This window comes from Adiantum capillus-veneris, chromosome 3 (assembly GCF_014529385.1).
Source record: "Adiantum capillus-veneris isolate H3 chromosome 3, ASM1452938v2, whole genome shotgun sequence".
In the NCBI taxonomy this organism is placed as follows: Eukaryota; Viridiplantae; Streptophyta; class Polypodiopsida; order Polypodiales; family Pteridaceae; genus Adiantum; species Adiantum capillus-veneris.
In genome coordinates this window covers 38,088,435-38,107,896 of record NC_140933.1, presented here as the reverse complement: position 1 = coordinate 38,107,896, position 19,462 = coordinate 38,088,435, and positions in this window count along the sequence as shown.

Here is a 19,462-nt window from a genome sequence, read left to right as displayed (position 1 = left end):
GGCATTGAGAAGTTCAAAGAATGAGCTACACAGTCTACAAAGGTAGTTTTTCTCTCTCAAGCTCTCTCTATGTATAAGTGTATCAGTGAACTTTGAGCAACATATGAGCTTTGAAAATGTGCACCTGGCCAGATGCAAGAATTTCATCACCAAAACTGAGATCATGAACTGTACATTTGTCATCCACTAATTTGACTATAAGTTGAGCAGACACATTCTCACCAGCTAGGGAGACCCCAAACCCCATGTGCATACCCAACAATTGAGAAATACCCCCTCTTTGATGCATTTGCATCCTTTGTCTTAGGCCCATCAAGCTCTTATGGCAACGGTTCCACATATGGGTGCAGCAGTGCTAGATATCATCCATACGGCCTGCCAAAATTGAGTATGTAAAAGGAGCACATGTAAATGTGAATTGAGTACTTGGAGCTCTATATCCTTGGGGATTTGGACGCTGACTTTAGTATCTTGTCATCATACAACAGCAAAGAGAGAGCAACGTGTATGTCTGATTCATGCATGATATTGTGCTCTGAGAAGTGATATGGTGCTCCGAGAAAGAGTAGTTAAACTGAATTGTCTTCTAGCGTAGCACGTATTCATACCTAGTTCTACACCCATTTTTTAGCATTGACCTTTTAGACCTTTTTGGAGGAGGCTATAATATGTCAGAGATCTCAAGCGGGTAGTGTTCAATTCAATTTTAGGTTTTGGTTTTACTTGGCACACCCAAGCTTCTCATGTTGAGAGAGAGAGATGAACCAAGTTTTTGTCTCTAGATAGGAAGAGTGCCAGGCTACTTTCTGGTATGGCTTGTCGACAATGTGAGGCGGAGAACCTATGTACATTTGTTCAATGTCTACTTTTGTTTGGTTCTGTCTGTGATTGATGATGAGGAGAGAGGGACATCAACTAAAGAGTTGGCATTATTTGGACCTTGCATTATGCAAGTGTGGGATGAGACTTGCTTTCATATATGGCTTGGATTACAAAGATGAGGCCATGTTTGAATGCAACCATGCTCCAACCTGGTAGTATCTTTTTTTCTTACTTTTTTGGCTAGCATATTTTGGTCATGAGCTGGTTAAATGGAGCATTGGCACGACTCAATTGATTTTCTGATTCACTTTGTGTATGGGACGATGATTAATGTTTTGGGGTAGCTTTCTATAATTGTTTCTAACTTACTCTGTTTTGTTGAAGTTCGGGCTTTTGTTAAGAAATTGATATACTAGGTGCGAGTGAAAAATCTTCTCTACTTTCAGTTGAGAGATGGTTCTACAAGTTTGTTTTGTCTTATACATCGGATGACATTTTTTTATTTAAACATTTTTTAACAAGTTTGTCTCAACTCTCTCTTTAATGCTTGATCACTTTGATTGTATGCTCTCTCTTTGCTTCTAGATATGGTCATATGGTTTCATGTTAGCATGATTTTATGTATTCACTTGTAAAAGTCTAATTGGCTACTTGTTTTTGATGTAGACTCTAAGTTGTTTAGTTTAGGATATGCAAGTTAAAGGTCATCAATTCAGGTACTCAATAGCAAGTTTTCACTCACATTTTGATGCAAGGTTTGATTGAGTTCTGACAAAGTTAACTTTGAATGATAGGTTCAAGTTTCCAAGTTTGTCAGGTTCAAGTTCTCGGGCTTCAAGTTCAAGGTGAGGTGAGACTTCATGCGTCTCTCTTTTGGAATGAAAATTGTGTGTGTGTAGAGAGTACAAAAGCATGTGTGTGAAAATGCATGTTTTCTTGTTTGAGAGAGTAGTGTGCATGTCAACATGGTCTTTTTTTAGTACTTCATCCGACAATGAGTGTGGCATAGTACCATGAGTGTGTTTTTTAAAGAGTACAAACACGTGCATGTTGACATTAAAGCATGCGCTTTTACGAGAGTGCAAAAGTGTGCATGTCAACAAGCTCTTTTTTGAAGTGTTGTGTCATGCAATGCTTCTTGTCTGTGATGAATTTATTTGTATAAAAAAACATAGCTTGTTGACATGCAATCTTTTGACATGGTTTTGCTCTTTTCATTTTTGTATTTAAAAAAATAGCTTGTTGACATGCAATCTTTTGACATGGTTTTGCTCTTGTCATTTTTGGGTCTTTTTGTCATTTTTCACATCTTCCAGGCAATGAAGAAAAGAAATACCACTCGTGGAAAATCATCCATCCCATTGGCAATTGTTCCCTTGGCAGGTGCGCGATGTGATGGCACACAAGAAGCTTCTCATTCCATACTGGTCAATGAGAGCACTCATTTAGCTAAGCAAGATTCACTCATAAACACGGAGTTGGAAGAAGGAAATGAACAAGGAAAACCTCCAAAAAATGCAGCTGCAGTAGCAGATTGGAAACACTAACAAGAGTAGCTGATTTGCGGACAAAAGTAGGTGATTGTGGGACAGTCAGTTCAATAGGTGCATGTTTTGAGGTGTTTGTGATAGCGACATTGAAGGAAAATATAACAAGTCACCAAGAACTAGCATACCCAATAGGGATCAATAATATTGTGGGGTCTTGCATAGGAATTTGCTTGGTTGATGTTACAAGTGTATCGGCTCTACTAGTTGGAAGGTTGAGCCTTGGGAGGCAAATTTTCATGAGGGCAACATTAGTAGATTTCCAACCATTGTAAGTTGCAATTAATGGGGAGTCAACTCTATAGATTTGGAGTGGTTTTGAGATTGAATGCCCATGTTGATAGTTGTAGGACACATAAGGTTGGGCATTAGATGGGAAGAGCCATTCTATGTAGAGCTAAACCATGGTGCATTGATATGGCGGAGGAGTAGCACCATATATCACCTCTCTCTCTCTCTCTCTCTCTCTCTCTCTCTCTCTCTCTCTCTCTCTCTCTCTCTCCACAATTGAACTTGGATACCTCTAATTTGTCACAAGCCTTAATGAAATGCTCTTTCTTACAACACACACACACATAATTCACGGTGATGAAATGCTTGGTTGGGTTCAATATCTTAACCTGTTAGCAATACACGAGCTGGTGTATGTGGTTGCACTCCCTTTAGCAAGTTGAGAATCTTCTGGAGGTATTTTGATTTCTATGAAAAATCAAATGTATTCAAGTGCAGGGTATGTGAGGTTTTCTTTGTAATTATCATGGTGATGGCGAGGGGGAATTAATTGAGGATCCTAAGAGGTTTGACATGGGAAGCATAGAAAAGTACATCTATATAGTACCAACACGGCAATAATTCGAGTTTGCATGGATGCCACTTTTGTCTGCAAATGAGTTAGTAATTATTGTAGGTCAAATTAGATCTATAATGGCACACCCATGGCAATCTTGAGGTATACAACGACCAATAAGCATGCACAAATCTCACTAGGAAGAAGCTAATACCCAATGTGATATTGAAACTTTTTTGCAATATTTATATCTTTTATGTGCCTTGACTTGGTCTCATTTTTTCTTTGTCTAGGAAGTTGTAAGGTTTCCAGTTTCTGAAACCTTAAAGGTTGTATAAAGCTTAATCAAACTGATATGATTATTGAAAAAGCAATGTAGAATTGTCTGACCATGGAAAATATTGGTATTTTTGGAATCTTAAGCACAGCAAACCCCGGGCTAGAAATTTTCAGAATTGAATTCCGATAAAAACTGGCATAGTTATGACCCCTAGAAGTTTACACTGTGAATTGAGTAAAATAAGTAAAATTGAAGGGTTGCAGTAATCATTTAAGCATAGACTTTATTAAAGGCCTCCTAGATATTTACAAGATATTTACCAATTAAGCAAAATTAGGTCAAAATATAGCAGAATTGATATTTTAAAAGCTCGCAGGTAATAGGAGGGTCATCACTGACCTGCCAGGGACTAATTTAGCAGCAGGGGGCATTTTTTGACCTGTAGGGGACTGCTTGAAGTGCAAGCAACTGCCTTTTTCAGCCGGTGAGAGCTTATGAGTGCCAGAAAACTATAAATAGGACCCCTAGCTTCACATTTTAGACAGACTCGGAGCCTTGATACTCTCTCTTTAATCTAGAGAGAACACTACGTAGAAATCATTAGAGATTAATCTCTAAAGGGTAATTCGTTTAATCTTTCTTAATTAGCAAGGTTAGATTAAGCTATTTTGTTAATAAATCAAAGATTAGGCCTAATGTATACTCATAAACCCTCTTTTAATTAATTATTCTCTACTGATTGTTGTAATTAAGCTTGGTAATGTTAAGCTAATTAATTATCCTATCATATTATGGCTGAAATTAGCCAAATTAACCATGAATTAATGGCAAATATACTAATTAAGCTTAGATAAAGTTGAGGTAATTATCAGAGCTGTGTTAGATAGTCATTAAGCTAGGAAAATTATCCTATAATTTTATGAGTAATTTTCCTAATTAATTAGGCAGAATTACACTGCGTTTTTGAGACAATTAAAGAGGAAAATAATCAAAATAATCCCAAATGATATGAGATATTTATCAGGGGTAAATTAAGTCTTAAGGAACCCGTGATAATTAGGAGAAGATCAGATAATTAATCTAGCTAATCACTTTAGCAGAAATACTCTATTTTTAGAGTAAATTAAATAGGGGAAATTAGTAAACTGATTTTAAATGCTATAATATATTTATCAATGGTTAATTATGTATTAAAGAAAGTCTGATAATTAGGAGAAGCTCAAATAATTCATCTAGCTAATTACTTTACTAGATTAACTTTGTTTTTTGAGCAAATTAAATAGGGAAAATTAGTAAGTTGATTTCAAATGCTGTGATATATTTATCAGTAGTTAATTAGGTGTTAAGGAACCCATGATAATTAGGAGAAGCTCAGAAAATTAATCTAGCTAATTACTTTAGTAGACATACTCTACTTTAGTAAATTGATTTCAAATGCCATGATATATTTATCAGTGGTAAATTAGGTGTTAACAAACCCGTGATAATTAGGAGAAGCTCAGAAAATTTATCTAGCTAATTACTTTAGCAAAAATACTCTGTTTTTTGAGAAATTTAAATAGTGGAAATTAGTAACCTAATTTCAAATGCTGTGATATATTTATCAATGGTGAATTAGATGTTAGAAAACTTGTGATAATTAAAAAAAACTCAGATAATTAATATAGCTAATTACTTTAGCATAAATACTCTATTTTATGAGAAGTTTAAATACGGGAAATTAGTAAATTGATTTCAAATGCTATGATATATTTATCAGTGGTTAATTAGATGTTAAAAAATCCGTGATAATTAGGATAAGCTTAGATAATTAATGTAGCTAATTACTTTAGCAAAAATACTCTATTTTTAGAAAAATTTAAATAGGAAAAATTAATAAACTGATTTTAAATGCTTTGAGATACTTATTAGTGGTTAATTAAGTGTTAAGAAACTGGTGATAATTAGAAGAAGCTAAGATAATTAATCTAGCTAATTACTTTAGCAAAAATACTCTGTTTTTTTTACACTTTAAATAGGAGAAATTAGCAAATAGGTTCAAATTGAATTGAGTTATTTATTAGAAGTTAATTAGATGTTAGGAAACCCATGATAATTATGCTAATTTCAGATAAATAGTTTAACTAATTATCTTAGTGTAATTACGTTGTTTTTAGGGATAAATTAAAGGGGGAAATTAGTAAATCATGTGCTATAATTACATGCTATTTATTAGAGATATACTAGAGGGTAAAGAGGCCATGATAATTATTTCAAGGTTAGAAAACTAGTACAGATATTTATCTAAATCAAATTATACTATTTCTAGCTAAAAACTAAAGAGGGAAATTAGTAAATCATGCTATATGATTACATGCTACTTATCAGAGCTATATTACATGATGAAAACACCGTGATAATTATGCCAAGTTTAGAAAAGTAGTATAGATATTTATCTAAGACAAATTATACTATTTCTAGCTAAAAACTAAAGAGGGAAATTGGTAAATCATGCTATAAGATTACATGCTATTTATCACAGCTATATTACATAATGAAAACGTCGTGATAATTATTTCAAAGTTAAAAACTTAGTATAGATATTTATCTAAGTCAAAATATACTAATTTTGGTTGAAATTTCAAGGGGGAAATTAGTAAATCATACTATATGATTACATTCTATTTATCACAATTAGCTTACATAATAAAGAGGCTGTGATAAAGATTTCAAGGTTAGAAAAGTAGCATAAATATTTATTAAGTCAAATTATCCTAATTTTAGCTGAAAATTGAAGATGAAAATTATATAATTAAGTTGAAAAATAAAAAGATAATTACCAGAGGTCAAAAATATTCTTATCTACTTGTGGTAATTATATCATAGTTAATTAGTGAGGTTAGAAAATTATAATTGACCAAAAGTCCTATTTTTAGCAAATGATTAATTAAAATAAATAGACTTTGTGGCTAAAAGTTTTTAGGAAAATTATAGTAAGTGTAAACCTATGATATCAAGTAAAGGAAATGAAAGCTTTAAGAGAAATTAAATACAATAAATAGTAAGCCCATAATAAGTAGATTATTAGCTTAAAAGTTGATGGGAAAATTAGGAAAAAGATATAGAAAAATATAAGAAAGTCAGGAGAGCTTAGAAAACCCTTAGAAAAGCGGTGGAAAAAGTTATCATGCCTATATAGACAAATAAGAAATTATTAGGTCAAGAATTTACCAATTAAGACTATAAATTTAACCTTGGATGGGTTACGATTGAATACAAAGGTTAAGTCTAGATTTTGAATTACTTACCTAATGATTAGACGTCCTTTGATAAGGATAAGAAGTTATGGCACCAAAAAGGATCCGACCAAATTCTACATCTAATGATGAGGACGTAGCTCCAAAACGAACTAGAGCGTCGCACGACGACGAAGTCGGGCCTAGTAGTAGGCCTACGGAGAAGAGGCTTCAGGCGCCAGCGCAACAGCAGATGGCCAATCAATCCCAGGTGGGTTTCCCATTATTCAATTAAGTATTTAATTAGTTTAAGTTCTTTTATAAGTTAGCATTGCATATGTAAGAAGGATAAACTGGCTGAAAACGGAAGGTAACTTCCAACGTGCATTTGTTTATAATGTAGGAAAGAATTGTTTGGGTTAAAACTGGTTGAAATAGGAAAGAAATGTTTGACCATCCTTAAGACAGTTTATCTCAAGACACCTCCGACTCCTTAGTATAAATTGATGATAATGATTGGCTTTCTAGCCACGGATAAGTCGGTTACCCCCATGAACGTTGAGTTTCTACTCCGTGTCATGTCTTGATGTTTCTACATAAGTTAGGATACAGTTTTTATCCTAAGGGAGCCGCCCGGCTGTATGGGAAACTGGTTTGGTGTATGGGCACCCGGAACCTTGGGTGGGGGTTTATCCACTCCGGATTTGAATAAGGAATGGGTGCCGTTTTTCACCCTTAGGTGGTCTTGAGACAAGAAGAGTACTGGTCATGGTTATTATGGACAATGTTTTGATTGACAGTACCCTGTCTTTAGTTTAAAGATGTCTGTTTTCTAAAAGAATGCTTTCAATGTTGTCTTTAATAATTGATTGAAGGAATTACTGTGGACGGAACGTAAAAGAAATCATTATTTTAAATGTTGAAACAACGTGATAGTAATTAGTAAATTAAATGAATCATGTGTGAGTGCGGGGTGGTAAGTGGGGATTGACTAAGGTTATCAATCAAGGAAGGGTGGACCTGATTAGTCAGATAACTATCCATCCCTGCGCACTAAAACGTTTAGAAAACTTCTTCACTTGGAAGAGGAGTCCACCAGCGGCTGTGCCCTTACATCTGTTAGGGGGAAAAAGCCTTGGTTGAGGATACCTTAGTCCAATTGTGGCAGTTATAGGGACGAAATAGTTTTTTGCACTTTAATAGATTGTCCCGTTTCCGTTGCGAGATAGGACTAGGTCTTCTTCTAAGGCTATAGACCCAAGCCATTGTCAATGGTAAAGGTTTATTCCTTGGATTTTTCTTGTTTAGAGACTGATTTTTAACAGACCTAGAGACCTATCAAGGATCCCATCTCGATTTCGGTATCGGCGGATTGGGGATCTTACAAGTGGTATCAGAGCCTAGGTTTCAGAGCCTGGGTTAGTTTGGGAAAATTTTGTACTGCCTGAAAATTTAAAAAGAAACAAGAAAAATTGATTAGCTAATCTAAGGCTTATGCGTCGATAATTCAGGAAGATCCTGTGATTGAATATCGCAAGTTCCAAGTCTTTGAGCTAATTTATGAGAGTGCTTGTCGTTCTTCAAACTATTCTTTCCGACGGAGCATGATGGAGCTACTAATGAAGGCTCACACTCCTCATTCGACTCGGATAGATAAAGGCTGGGAGCTCGAATGGAGCAATGAAGGCGGGACATATTACATCAATGCTTGAAAGCTGGGATGTCTTACCACGGATTTAAAGAAAGTATGCTGGGCTGAGGAAGTGAGAGTGGTTCAGTTGTACTACTTCATGGGTACAAACTCGAGTATCATTGTTCCCACTTATCCATGAGGCACACGGAAACCCCTCAACGAATGGGTATGGGATAAAGTGGTGGAGATAATTCCATATCGAAGAATCAGAACTTTTTCTCAAAATACCCCTAAGAATTTGGACCCTATAATTACTTTCCGATTTCCAATGAGTATAAGAACTATTATACCAATCAGTTAGAAGATTGTAGAAATCTGACTACAAATACCCATCGTTTGTATCACCATATTCCAAATCAGCCAGCTATGCGGATCCTTTAAAGGCCGCAAAAATTTACGACACGTTAGGATGAGATACCTAAGGCTCTTTTGTAAGGCTATTCTTGTAAATATTCACCTTATAAATAAAGAACCAAGTCTTTTGGATTGAATATCTTGATCTTGTGTCTATTCTAAAGTTACATCCTAGCCGTGTCATAATTCTTTAAATTGTCAGTCCATCGATCTTACGAAACCATATAGATACCTGCTTTTGTTCTTTGCACCGTGCTTGTTTCTTCTCAAACAAGTGCAACCCCCCAACTTCAAAGGTAAAGGGGTCAATGTGGAACGAGATGCAGAGGTATGGATCAAAGCCATGAGGCATACATCAAGGCAGTCACCGCACTTCTAGCAGACAGGCCAAAGAGGATACTGACACAGAGGCAGAAACAGACATTGATTGGGATGCAGATATTGACAACTGCAAGAAGACTTCCAAGCACCATTCTGAATCTAAGAAGAGAAGTGGCAGAATCAATGGTAATCGGAATGATTACACATCTTCCCTGAAAATTTCTTTCCCACTATTCAAGGGAGGTAAGAAGGATGATCCAGACGTTCACATACACGCTTTTGAGCAGTATGCTGAACTGAAAAATATTGATGAAGATGATTGGGGGGGATACTTTCCGCAAACCTTGAAGGAGGCAGCGAGAAAGTGGTATTACCATTACCCTGCCTGTCAGCTCAGATCCTACAACAAATTGCTTAAAGGCTTCAGACTGGAGTATTCCGATAACTGAGGTGATGAAGATATTCTCTGTGAACTGGATAAGATCAAGCAGCGGAATCTGTTAGTCCGAAATTATGTGGAAAAAATCAAAGAGCTAACCAGGCAGTTACAGGAACCGCCATCCGAGAAGAGGTTGCGTGCATGGTTTCTGAATGGTTTTAGAAGCAAAAAGCTTAGGGAGAAGGAGGTACCAGTTCCAACCAAGAAATTCAATGATCTGGTACAACGGGCACTGAAGCTGGAACAACGGGCCAAGAAGGAAAAGAGCCATAGAAAGAGAAGATCCAGTAGCAGTAGCTCTGGAGAGTTCTAATTCCAGTGAAGTGTCCAGCAACTCTGAAAGCAGCTCTTATGAACAGTCCAAGGATAAGTCAAAGAAAGGATCCTCGACTAAGAAGATTGAAGAAATGGCTAGGCAGATTGCCGAGGTTAGCCACACCAGACAGCTAGTTCGGAAGATGGAGACTTGGTGTTCGAAATGCAAATCCAAGGACCATATCATGAGTGCTCACAATGTACTTACTGTAAGGCCTTTGGTCATTTATGGAACAATTGTGGTATCAGGATTCATCACTTTAAGAAGGGAAAAGACCTGCCAGTGGTAGCCTATATTGAACCAGTGAAAGTAGAACCCGCCAAAGCATCTCAAAAGGAGAGACCAAGTACCAATGGTATTGGTCAAGGACGCGGCCGATTCCAAACGGGTATGGGCCGAGGCAGAGGGCATGGCAACTTGCAGAGTCGGAGTATGAATTGCTACACTTGTGGAAAGTACGGCCATTTCACAGCTCAATGCCCAGATGCACCTGCACCTACTGCTACTGAGGCTAAGGCACCAGAGACAGTCCCAATACGGGTAGTCACAAGAAGCAAAGGCGTGGTAATTGAAGAAATTCCAAATACTTCAGAAAAACCAGTCACTACGAACAGCAACAAATGGGCTCAACAAAGAGAAATTTGGAAGGCCAAGGGTAAAGAGAAGGTGGTAGATGAATGGCAAGAGCAGGGAGAACTAGCAGCTAAAATCAGGTGGATTTAGCCAAGAAGCTGCCAGAGCAGCCAAAAAGTTATGAAGCTTGAGTCATTCAGAAGATACCAGCCCAATCAACTGAGAAAGATCAGTCAATACCGGGCATACCTGAGACCATGCTGGCTGCGGTACAAGGAATGGCTGATGAACTGAGAGTTTATGGAAGGATTGGAAGCACTGCAAGGAAGGAATGGCAGTGTGAAGATACAACCAGTTCTTCGAGCTCTGACAACCAGTCTGACCAAGAGAAAGAAGAAATCCATGTTAAAATCTGTGACAGAATTCAGAAGTTGACTGTGGAGCTGGAAGATATCAGAAAAACCTTGCCTGAAGTGGCAAACTTCATCAGACAATGCAGGAAAGCTAAAGCGGAGGCCAGAACAATGGACCTGACGGTCGTCCAAGATGATGAAGTCCCGCTCATTCAGGTGGACTACAAGGTTCGGAAGCAATGGGAACCTCTTCAAGTGTTATCTTGGATGGAGGAGCAGGAGTCAATATAATGGGAGTTCATCTCGAGCAGAGAATGGGCATCACGAATTTAAAGCCAGCACCATTTAAAGTGCGAATGGCAGATCACAGAGTAGTACAAACTACAGGCATGATTGAAAATATGCAGATAAGAGTAGGCAGGGAAAAATTTAAAACCAGCTTCTTAGTTCTGGATGTGCAAGGGGCATATGGGATGCTGCTAGGGTGCCCATGGTTGAGAACGACACATGTTGTTTATGACTATGCAAATCAAACCTTAACCATAGAAGGGGCCAGCGGGGCAGAATTCAGATCCAGACGAACAATACTAGGAGCTGGAGAAAAGAGCTGAGGCCGAAGGAATTATGCCAAAAGTATAAGGTAAAGAAGATCGAACGGATGTTAGCAACGCTGAACGGATTCCTTTAGCAGAGATTGACTTGAATGTAGTTTTACTGAATAAAGAGTAGGCCGACAAGCAGAAAAAGCAATTCCCAGATCAGTTTACTGAAATCAACACAGGGGAAAGATCAGTTCAGTTAACTGGGAGGTTGGTGGAATCAGTTGATACTGACATGGTAGACGAGCCAGTACATTCTGAAGAACACACAGTGGATCAGAAGGCTGATTCAGAACTGAATGGGCCATCTTGGGATTATGCTGAGGAATCGACCGAATGAAAAGGAGGCAGGCCTAATTGGTTGCTTCTAGACGCCAAGAAGTGGAAGAATGGAACCTAGGCTCGGAGGATAGTCCTAGGATGATCAAGGTCAACAAGCATCTCAACCCTATAATGAAGGAAAAGGCACGCAGAATGTTCCAGAATTACAAAGACGTATTTGCCTAGGAACACACAGACCTGAAAGGGGTGCATCCTAAAGTATGTCAGCACCGAATACCATTGAAGCTAGATGCTAGGCCAGTACGACTGCAAAGATACCAAATGAACCCCAACTATGCTAAGAAGGTCAAAGAGGAGATTGATAATCTTCTCAAGGCTGGGTTCATCACAGAGGTGGCCAGTAGCGATTGGCTATTTCCCATAGTCGTAGTTCCTAAGAAAAACAAGAAATTGAGAGTTTGTGTTGACTATAGGAAACTCAACGCCCAAACTACTAAAGATCCATTTCCATTGCCTTTTACTGACATGTTGCTTGATGAGATCGCAGGATATGAAATGTATAGCTTTATGGATGGTTACAGTGGCTATAACCAGTTACAGATCACTCCTAAAGATAGAGAAAAGACCACTTTCATCACTGAGTGGGAAGCTTTCATGTATCTGGTGATGCCTTTCGGCCTATGCAATGCACCAGCTACCTTTCAGCGATGTATGATGGAAATGTTTAATGAGTTCCTTCATCGGTTCCTCGCTATCTTTATGGATGACTTTACTGTATATTCAGATGAGGAACAGCACCTACTATTCCTAGAAATGGTTTTCAAACGCTGTCAGGAGAAGCGGATTAGTTTGAATCTATTTAAATCCGTTTTCCTAGTCTGGAAGGATAGTTACTGGGACATGTGGTTTCCCGAAATGAAATAGAAATGGCCAACGATAAAATCGAGTGTGTTCAGCAAGCTAAAGCACCTAGAAATGCATTAGAGTTGAGATCTTTCCTAGGATATGTTAACTTCTATAGAAGGTTTGTGCATAAGTTCGCTTCTCAAGCAGTACCATTATATGAACTCACAAAGAAGACCAATAAGTTCAATTGGACTGTTGAATGTGAGGAGAGCTTCCAGAATCTGAAAAAGGCCATTATCAGTAAACCAATCCTTAGGCAACCAAACTGGGATGTTATTTTCCATGTACATGTAGATGCTTCGGGATTGGAAATGGGGGCGATATTGGCTCAGCCAGACGGAAGGATTGATTATCCTGTTTATTTTGCCAGTCTCGCAGATTCAGTCAGGCTGAACAAGGTTATACAACTACTGAGCGAGAAGCCCTTGGAATGGTTTTCAGCGCTACAAAGTTCAGGCATTACATGCTAGGAAAGTTGTTCCATTTTTATGTGGACCATCAGGCTCTTCTGTTCTTGATTAATAAAGTCATTATTCAAGGCAGGCTGATATGGTGGATGATGTTCCTAATGGAGTTTGAATTCAAAAATTTTCATAAACCTGGCAAGAATCACTGTGGAGCTGATTTTTTGTCCAGAAGTACAAAAGGTTATTCAGAAGTACCTTTGAGGGACGAACCAGTGGACGCTGACTTATTTCAGCTGGAAGCGGGAGAATCAGTTGATCCTGAATGGTATGATGTTTATCAATTTCTTTCTCAAGGTGCTTTTCCAGAGGACTGGAAGCAGAACCAGAAGAAATCTTTAGTCATGAAAAGCTTGAAGTTTACTATCATCGGAGGGTCACTCTATCGATTAGGGGTAGATGGTATACTTCGGCGTTGTGTGCCTATGGAAGGGAGAATGCAAGTTATTTTAGAAGCACATAATGGCGAATCTTGTGGACATTTTTCCAATGAAGTTACCTACAAGAAGATTCTGCAAGTGGATCTGTGGTGGCAAACACTAATTGCTGATGTTATAAGTTTTTGTAAAACTTGTGACATATGCCAAAGAATGGGTAGACCAACAGCTACAGATATGACTCCTTTAACACCAGTACAACCATTGGGTGTGTTCATGAAATGGGGATTAGATTTTATGGGACCTTTTAAGAAGGTACCCCCAGGAAGAACAAGTACATAGTAATGGCTACTTGTTATGTCACTAAGTGGGTTGAAGCTAAGGCTCTTCCTGACAACACAGCTAAGTCAACTGCACGGTTTCTATTTGAGAATATTTTCTGTCAATATGGATGTTCGGTAGAGATTGTGTCAGACCAAGGAACACATTTTATCAATGACACCATGGAAATTCTATCGGATATGCTTTTAGTCAAGCATCGAAAATCTACTCCTTATTATCCCAGATGCAATGGACAGGCTGAAAGTAGTAACAGTACAATCAAGACTATTCTCACTAAGGTTGTGCAGAAGAAGCCAGACCAGTGGGATTTGAAACTCCATACTGATTTATGGGCGTATAGGACAGCTTACAAGGTCACTACTGAGTTGACACCATTTAGAATGGTGTATCGCACTGAAGCTATGGTTCCTATGGAGTTTGTTATCCCAAGTCTGAGAATGGCTGTGAAATATGGCTTAGACTTCAACCACAATCTGAAAAAGCGCCTAGATGAACTTATGCAGTTAGATGAACTCAGGCAGCGGGCTATGCTGGAACAAGAAATTGTTAAGCAACGAAGGAAGCACTGGCATGATCGCCGAATTAAGGTTCGGGAATTTTAGAAAGGAGATTTGGTGCTTCTATATCAGTCTAAACTGGGCCCGAAGAAGCCAAACCTGAAGATTGCCTGGGCAGGACCATTTGAGGTAGACTGGGTCTTCTCCAATGGTACAGTAAGACTGAAAGATCTATCTGGATTATTGTTGCCAGGAGTATATAATGGTGCGAAGATCAAGCTCTACTATTCAGAAGCTAGAGAGTCTGAGCAGGAACAAGGTACTAGGGAATTGGGAACTGAAGATCAAGAGATACCAGAAACAGGTATTTTTGGGCTTTTTAATGTGCAACCAGTACTCGTAGAACCAAACTAGACTGATCTCAAGGTCAGTACCAGTGTGATCAAACCAGACTGGGAACCAGTCCAATATCAGTGGGAACACACTTTTCGATTTTTAAGCACCCAACGGTCAGATGGCATGCCAGTCGTAATCATTTCAAGGATGGGTAGAAGACTTATCCAATGCATGTCTGCCACGACAGCAGCAGCGATGCACACAAGTCTAGGAGCGGCGAGTGGTGGAGCTTTTATGGCGCGAACGCGTATAACAGTCAGGAGAGTCGGCATTTTTCCTCACAAATCTCCTGCATGACGATTTCCTCCTGTTGTTCATTCGCCATCGCCAAGCTCTGAGGTATCTTCGCTACAGCCGCAGAGTTCGTCTTCTAAGGAGACAGTCGACTGTCGACTAGCTTTGCCAGCAACACCTAGGTACGGCTTTGAATCATCAAGTAAGTCTTCTTCTCCTTCGCCTGTTTCGTCGTCTTCACAGTGTATGGGTAGGAGGAAGCGTTCAGACAAGATGCAGGAATCTCTAGAGGAAACCCAAGCCATCGTCACTGCTGCAAAGGCAAGCCTTTCCATCATTCCTTACAGCAAGATTCAGCGCTATGTATTCACCGACCAAGCTATGGGATCTACGAGTCATTCTGCAAGCCTCAAGAATCTCTTTCAATGCGACCATCATAAAGCAGGTTCTTGACTCTTTTGATGATGAAGATGGCAGTGCCATAGTGTATGGTAAAAAGGTGTTTGCTACACCAGAAGACATAGCTTTTGCATTCCGGATGCCTAATGAGCCCAAGCCATCTGTGGCAACCCCACAGCAGATCAGTATGGTCCTAAAGGAGGATGAAGCTGCTAAGTGCAAGCGGAAAGCAAGTGGTCAAGGGATTCCAGTGGCAGGGCTGGAAGCTTCTACTGCTTACAGGTTTGTGGCAGAAGCAGTGAGTCTTAAAAATAATCCAACATATGTGTCCGAGAAAGTTTTTGCTATGCTGCTAACCAAGACATTGGATTCAAAGGTCTCTATCAACCTTTGTCAGATACTGTCACACAACGTGCTTCAACAAACTGCCAAGTTGAAATCCTAGAATGTTTTCAAAGCTTGGTATGTTTGGCAATTTTTATATTGGGCCACTGCTCCAGATGCTCATGGGTAGGTAAAATCGGCTTGGAGTGAGAAGCCAATTTCAGAATCCAAGAATATTGATCTGTCTTCAGATGAAGAAGCCACGGACAGTCAGACCGCTCCAACTGGTATGAAAAGGAAAGCCACCGAAGATCAGGCTAGCAGTTCAAAGAAACCGAAGACTACACTAACGAAGAGCAGTGCTTTTCTGAAGCAGATAGAGAGTCAAGTCAAAACTGTGACTATTGAAAAGGCTATAGTTAGCCAAGCTGATAAACAAACTGCTCAGAATACTGAGGTCAACCAGTCAGTAGGACATAGCACAGTTGCTACCGGTACTAGCACAGATCAGGCCAAAGCAGCGACTTCTGAGAAGACAGCAGAACAGTTGGCTGTGGACAAAGAACAACTAGACAAGGGTAAAGGTCAACTGGACAAAGGCAAAGGTCCGGCATCTTCAACTTTACTGGGTGGTGTCTCTATCTCAAATAATGAAGAAGCTTTGCACCGGGTAAAAAAGGACAGGTTGCAGCAGATGCAGACCCATCCATTGAAAGGGCGTCTCTTTCTACAGAAAGCTGATTATGCAGCCTTACCCTATATGGCTCCGGTTACAGTGTATGAGCCTACTGATTCTGACCCAGCCACAGTGAAGGACAGATGTTCAATCCTCATCCAGTCTTCCTGGAATACTATTGTCCACTGTATGGGACAAATGCTGGATGCTGCAGGGTAGGAAGATAAACTGAATAAGGTTAAAGCTGACTTAGGACGCTGAAGACCAGATTCAAAAGCTGGAGACATCAAGAGCTGAGCAGAATTTGTGCCATAGGCTACTTGAAGCCCATTCAGATAGGGCTATTGAGCTATTAAAAAGCAAGTTAGTTAAGGCATAGTCTGATATGCAGATTGTGAGGGAAGAAAGGAATGAAGCACAGAGAGCTGCAAATAGGGATGAAATGATGCTGAAAATGAAGAGAGGTGACTTCAACTCCTGGCTACTTCGCCATACAACTCTGAAGGCTTCCCTCACTGACAGATATATTTATAATAGCCTGGCTGAAATTTTAAATCCGGCAGGCAACGTTGTCTTTGATCTGGAAAATTTGAAGTCACTCATGGAGACCATGCAAAGTGGTTTGCAGGACAAAATGGCTGAATATAATTAATGCTGATGAATCATGCAATCCTGGATTATATTGAGCAGCAGAATTCCCTGGATGAAGCAGAAGAAGATAAGGAAGAAGAAGAGGATAAGGACGAAGGAGCTGATAAGGAGGAGGATGACCAAGAAGAAGGGCATGCCTCACCTCCACTTCCAGGGCCTGGTACTGGTGGCATAGGGCCAACTGAAGGAGGTCAGTCAGCCAGACCAGCCAAGCCAGAATGAAGGGCAGAAGTCAGGCAATCAGTAGTCCGAAGAACAGCAACCCATTCACACAGGGAATCAGCCAGCAAACCAGTCCCAGCTCAGTAGGGAGGCTAAAGGGAAAAGCAAAGTTCAAGATGAGGGACCAGCAGTTGATCAGTAGCATTCCTTACAGCTTATCACCCTTAATAGGCAATTAAGACATCAGCAGGCTTCCATAACCAAACAATATCTAGAGGATGATGATCTCCTGTCTAATCTGGAACGTTTTCAGAGACTGTATGTTGGGGCCAGGGAAATGGTGGAGCATTGAAAATGAGTGGCTTTTCATGATCAAGAACTTGCCGTTTACCTGCGCATCCTAGCACAGTCCAACTGCTGGAAAGGGTTCCTGAATGGATAATCACTGCTAAAGAGAGAGTGACCAACCCACATTTTCAACGACAGTCTACTGCAGATTGTCGCTCTCTCGCTCTTGAATTAGAACTTCTGCTTGGAAATAAACCAACCTACAAATGTATGAAGGACGTTAGGGAACAGTTGAAAGAGGTTTTTGTGCAGATGCAAACTGCCAGAGGAGTGTTGGATCAAAGAGTAAGGGCCATTCTTGAGGATCAGACAGCCACTCGTAAAGGACCTCAGACTAGAATGTCAGTCGGAGAACAGGCAACTACTCTCCGCAAACTTTCAGCTAGTGAGAATCACTAGAAAAGTGATGCAGCAAGAGAACCAGGCTGTTCTCAATTTTTTAGAATTCGTGCTTGATTCTCGAGTTCTCTTGTATGCCTTCCCAGCAAGAGAGACGGAACTGCCAAGATTTTTTCCAACACTTTACCCTCAACATCCAGAACCAGTCGATCGCCTTACATACTTCAAGATTATTGATGAGCTCCAGGATTGGTATGAGCGATCGACTGTAGAATGGAAAGCTTGGTAAACACTGTTCAATGATGCTCTCCAACTCAATGATATTCACGAGCTGAAAGAAGAGATGCAGAGGATCCGGATATGTATGGGTCAGTGGAAGATTCGGGTCAGGGGCCTGACCAAGATTACTAATCAATTGTTGCTGCAACTTACTGTTGAGTCCTCTAAATTGCCTAAAAAGGATATTGCAGCTAAGGCGGGCCTAGCACCACAGTATAGAGAGATGGCTCAGATTCTTTTTGAGGCTCAGGTCAAAACCAATCAACCTCTTCCAGAAGGATGGATCCATACTGCTTCGCATTGTCACAAGCTAGCCAGAACCAGGATCACCAAAGGCAGATGCACACTCTATGATCCTGACACCAAAACCTATCATTCCCTTATGCCTTATGAAGTAGAGATGACCACAGAAAGGCGGGATTAGCTTGAGCAGGAGGCCATTTACCGACTCAGGCACTAGGAGTTCTCAGACGCCATTCAGGCCAAAGGGTAAACAGAAGCTGGTTCAATGGAAGGATACTGGGTAGTTCCATCTCAGAATTCAGTGGCGACTTTTCCTTCTCAGTTGGAAGGTTGATATTCGTATGTGTAGACGATGAGAGCTCCACCTTGGCCTTTTCAGCTGCCTCTCGCAATCTTTGTATGGCCATTCTATCATTGGTCAAGGCCAATCCCCAACATCAGAAGCAGATAGTGGATTTTTTTGCTTCAAATCAAAATCAGACAGGGGAATTTTTCAAAAAATTTGGAATCTTGCCAAAATTCAAGAAAGGAGGGAAGGACGTAGACGGTTGAGAAAGTTTCACTAAGTGGAATGCTCTCTTATAAGACGGGCAGTGAATTAGTCAGTAATTACTACGGTAATTACCATGGTAAACCCAAGGCATATAAATAGGGCCTATTACATTGTAATCGGGTTGGCATTTGGGTTAGCATTTTGGCGGCATTTGTACTTGAGTTGTCAATCATTGGCAGTTGTTGTCGGTTGTACTCTATCTATAAATCACATCATACTCACTGTAATCTTTCATCTGTATTTCCAATCACGGCTGATATTCCAGTTAGGGGATAATAATTATGCAAGCTTTTAATTTAGAGCTTTTGGTACAAATTTAGAGCTTCTTTAATTGTGTGCTCAAATAGGCTTATTGTACATGAGAGTGTTCCCAAATGTACAACTCTCTGACATAATTTTAGATCTATATATTTAAGAGTCCAAATTAAAATTCTATTTTGTGTGCAAAGTTATATTCAACAAGAATATTTTTTGGATTCTTTAAGCTAAAACATGATACATACCTTAAAATTGTATTATTTATGCCCATTCTATCCCACAAAAATAGACTTTTACATACTTTTTTGATAGATATGTGTCTTTTCTCTTATTTAGTAATGGCTAACCTTAAGGTTATTGAAGACACAATGTAGCCTTTCCCCTCACAAAGAAGATTGAGAGCTAGTTGCTCTACTAATGTAGATTGAGGCAC